This window comes from Penaeus japonicus, unplaced genomic scaffold (assembly GCF_977035675.1).
Source record: "Penaeus japonicus unplaced genomic scaffold, GWHDUDI00000001_assembly GWHDUDI00000027, whole genome shotgun sequence".
Taxonomy (NCBI): Eukaryota; Metazoa; Arthropoda; class Malacostraca; order Decapoda; family Penaeidae; genus Penaeus; species Penaeus japonicus.
This window is the reverse complement of record NW_028234429.1, coordinates 26479358-26484126: the sequence shown is the minus strand read 5'-3', so window position 1 is coordinate 26484126 and position 4769 is coordinate 26479358. Positions and strand designations below refer to the sequence as shown.

Sequence of the window (4769 nt, the reverse complement as noted above, 5' to 3'; positions counted from 1 at the left end):
AGTTGATCAACGACTCTGATCTGGTTCTTCTAAATGATGTAGTCCAACGCGAATAGACGATAATACCGGTAAATTTGAGCTTTATAGACCTATCACTGGTTTCCTCAACACTAGCAGCCAAGTGCCTGTGGCACACCATTGACGACTCGTGGGAAGCGATCACCTTCCTATTTGTATTCAATATTCATGCGACACCAGAGGACGCCTTCAGCACCCAAATTTAACGTAAAAGAGCAGATTGGGTCGCCTTCAAAAGGGAGCGTCAAGTCGAAGTTGTTGGAGAAACCATTGATGATAAAGTAAACAGTGTTCAAAATTGATTATAAATGCAGCCAATGGCAACCATTCCTAAGACTTCGACAGATAGCGTTAAGCATAGAGTTCCCATGGTGGACACCAGATTGCCGCGGGGCGCTATGTGAACGAAATAGGGCCTACACTTTTCCATAATAACATTACAAATTGAGAACTTTCGCAATTACAAACAAGCGAGAGCTAGGGTCGTAGAACATCAGACAAGCCAAAGAGACTCCTGGCGAAGCTTTGTCTCTCAAATTAACAGCAATACAAAATTATCAAGGTTTGGTCCACAGTAAATGAATAAAAGAAAAAAGACTCAAATAAAATCAAAATATAATTCATGAGATTAATTATGTTTCACCTAAGACATTGCAACACAATCGCCGCAGTTCTCTTATACAAGCAGCTGGGAAAATTACAACCCGCATTCCTGCCCCCCACCGGGAAGCACGACTGCACCAATTCACTTTGCCAAAGGAGATGACTTTGATTATAATAAAATCTAACTATAATAGCTTGTCCGAGCCCTAGAAGCCGTAGAGGAACATCCCCAGGCCCGATGAATTCGATATGGATATAAAGCATCTTAATCATGATGACATAAATTAAGTTGCCTAGAAGTGTCCCAATGATATTTGGAAAAGCCAGACTTTTCAAATTCAGGGCACTTCGCCCACATCATTCCCATTTTGAAAGGAGGGGGAAATCCCAGATCCCCCATCTCTTACCGCCCAATTGCGTTGACAAGTTGCTTATGCAAGGTCATGGAAAGAATTGTAATAGTAGGCTATTGCATTTTCTAAAAACCAAAATTACTATTGACGGCAGTGCGCTTCCGAAAGGGACGTCAAACTCTCGATCACTAGTAAACTGAAAGTCATATCATGACATTTGCCAAAAACCTTTTTTGATATCATATTCTGACATAAAGCCTACCATACTTGGCGACATGCCTACTCAGAAACTTTATGCTTTCGGGTTAAATGGAAACTTGCCTGTTTTACCAAAATTTCATTCTGACCCGAACTTTTCTGTCAAATTATTTTTTGACAAAGTCACTTTCTCGGACATTTTTTTCCAGGCAAACGGGGTCCCACAGGAAGTGTCTTGTCTCCCACATTATTTTTATGTATTGAAAATGACATTTTAGCATAGCCTTTTCGGAATGTTAAATACTCCCTGGACGCCGATGATTGTGCATTATGGCACTCCAGCAATAATGCAGAGTTCTCGGCAAATCAGATCCAATTGGCACTGGATTTTGATTCATAACTGGGGCCTCCAGTGGGGTTTTAAGTTTTCCATTAGAAAAAGTATGGCGTGGTTTTACACATAGGAGAAAGCCCAACATCAGGCTAACTCTAGACAACCATCCAATACCTATTCAAAATTCAGCTAGATTTCTTGGACTACTTTTTGATAGTAGATTGAATTGGAAAGACCACATTGGTCAATTAAAGAATAAATGTCAAAAAGCACTCAATTTATTAAAGTGCATTTCTGGACACAAATGGGGAGCTGATAGAAAGTCTTTACTGATGTTATATAAATCCCTGATTAGGTCTAAAGTAGATTATGGGTCAATCGTGTAGGGCCCTCGGCAACGAGCTCAACTCTGAAAGGTTTGAATGTAGTACAGAATGCGTGTTTACGAGTCTGTCTTGGAGCCCTTATGTGCACTCGCACTGAGCGCCTAGAGGTAGAGTCGGGAGTACCTCCCCTCCGTCTTAGACGCGGCCAGCTTGCGCTGACCTATGCCGCGAAGGTAGCCAGGCAGCCCCAACATCCAAACAGGGATGTTATGCGCCGGCAGGTAGGGCCCCAGTATCGCGGCGGGAAGCCGCTGGGCAATAGACTCTATGACCTCACAGATAAAGTCGGTATAGATCTCTCTATCATCGATACCCTGGTTCAGTCAAATATAGCACCGTGGGAAACACCCAATTTTTCTACCGTAGTAGAATGGCTACCATCAGCCAAAGCCACGGTGTCGGAGGTGGAGGTACGCCAGAGGTTCAGAGAGATCTTAATTAAACATCTTTCCTTTTTTCATTTATATACCGACGGGTCCAAGACAGACGAGTGTGTGGGAGCGGGTGTATGGTCGACTGAATGTCAGTTGAGATTTCGTTTGCCGAATCATACATCGATCTTTCTTGCCGAACTTTTTGCAATAGATAAAGCTTTAGATTTTGCCCTATCGACGACCCACGATAGAATAGTCATTTTTTCAGACTCGTTAAGTTCAATTAAAGCCATTAAATCACTAGAAACCACCTATAATGAAATACAGGGTAATATCATTCGTAAAATGCATAGTGCCAATAAATCAATCAAACTGATATGGGTACCTGGACACTCGGGTATCCATGGTAATGAACAGGCTGACAAACTAGCCGGGTCGACTGGCGATCTGGAGCCTGGTATTATCCGCACAGATCTCAGGTGTTTTGTCTCTTTTATAAAAGCAAAAATCCATCTCCTGTGGCAGAGTGAGTGGACCGACCTCACATTAAACAACAAGACCAAAGAAGAAATTACAATGTGGGAAACAGCCCACAGGAAAATTAGAAGGGAGGAGGTGGTGTTGGCCCGAATAAGGGTCAACGCAACAAGACTGACACACCTCACTCCATACATAGAAAAAAATTTCCCTCCTAGATGTGACCATTGCAACAACCACCTAACAATGGCGCACATATTAATATCATGTTGCAAATATAACAACAATAGACAAAACATCAAAAATTACTTTCAAATAAAAAATATAGATTATAACATCAAAAATTTATTGTCAAATAATGAAAAAATAATTCAAAAAGTAATCACTTTTCTAAAGGAGACAAAACTTTATGACCTTATATAGATTGATAAAATAAAATGGAATCATTGGCTTAATAACCTTGGCCTGTGCCGCTGGTTGATAGCCAATAAATCCAACAAGCAAGCAAGCAACCGTGATCACGAAGGCGGTTCTCCCAGGGCGAGGCTCACCATTGCACTCCGGTGGGGCTGACCCCTGCGATTAACCCAAATGTGGTTAACTCGAGTGCGCAATTTTTGGTAGTGGGGGACTGCGTTCGCGCTATCCCCCTTTAAACAATTTCCAATATATATTTGAGTAGTTGTAGGAGTCTAAATGACTTCCTCATTTGAGGATTGTGTTTCTAATTATATCTGGGAAATTTATTTGATATATAAAAGGGGAAGTCTTCCCAATAGCATCCTGGCTAAAACTATTGACTTTTTATTACGATACAATTTTTTACATAAACCAACCCAGTAAATTATAACTGTTTGAAAGTTATCCACAACGATACAGACCTGAATTACTGAATTACAGCAACATCCTTACATCAACATATATTGGATTTTTGTTTTACTTGGTTATAATTGCTTTATGGTTATCTACACCAATGCAGTCATGAATTACTGTACATTTTCACTTGTAGATATTAACTATCTAATATCTATTATGGAGGGAAGTCAGAAAAGAAATCCAATTATACACATCAGAATAAATGCTATTCTCATTCAAAATCATAATTATTTCCAACACTAATATGACTCAAAACAGAAATATAAGCAAAATGTGTTGTAGGAACGGAGTTAGTGCTTATTCGAGTGCGCAATTTTTGTTAGCGGGGGACTGCGTTCGCGCTATCCTCCTTCAAAATCTTCATTTAATATATAAAAGTTGTAGGTGCACAGAAGACTTCAACGATTCAATTATGAATTGGACGTTGTGACTCTTGGAATCGATATACAATGGCTTAGTCTAAACAGCAACATCCTTATATTAACAGTTATTAGATTTTTGTTTTACAATAATACTCTTTAGAAGTGTAAATAAGTATACCTCCTAGGTTATAAATACTTTATGGTTATTAACACCAATACAGACCTGAATTACTGTAAATTTTCACTTGTCGATATTAGCTATCTAATATCTATTATGGAGGGAATTCAGAGAAAAAATCCAATTGTATTTATCAGAATAAATGCTTTTCTCATTCAAAATCATAAATATTTCCAACACTAATATGACTAAACAGAAATATAAGCAAAATGTGTTGTAGGAACGGAGTTTATGCTATTTCATTGGTATTTTAAGTTAGAATATTTTTGACCCACGGAAGTGGGCTAATAAAAATTGAGTAAGACTCATTGAGTTGTTCCTCTCCACGGAAATCTTTAGTAAAAGGCGAAAGATTTATGCGTTTTGAAGGGAAACCAGAGTTAAACATACATGGCAACCATAAAACCAGCAAAGATAAACGGAAGACATACACATGACTGCGTTTGTGGGCAAGAAAGACTTATCTTGATTCAATTCATGCAGTATAAGCTCAAGTTCTTCTAAATTTATCTTCTAAATTTATATACGTCAGTTTCACACAAAACATGGTCAAACAAGTAAAACTGAATCTCTGTATCTTAGGAGCCGTTTATTTAACCAGCATTAATAT

The 4769-nt window shown here is 38.9% G+C and overlaps 2 non-coding genes across 2 annotated transcripts; one reads left to right on the top strand and one right to left on the bottom strand.

Moving 5' to 3' along the window:
* Nucleotides 1–3232: 3232 nt before the first annotated feature.
* Nucleotides 3233–3395, top strand: LOC122242422 (U1 spliceosomal RNA). The gene has a single exon (XR_006222302.2). It is a non-coding gene; the product is annotated as a U1 spliceosomal RNA (small nuclear RNA).
* A 1032-nt stretch (nt 3396–4427) lies between these two features.
* LOC147468637 (U5 spliceosomal RNA) lies at nt 4428–4542 on the bottom strand. The gene has a single exon (XR_015192417.1). It is a non-coding gene; the product is annotated as a U5 spliceosomal RNA (small nuclear RNA).
* Between the last annotated feature and the right edge of the window lie 227 nt (nt 4543–4769).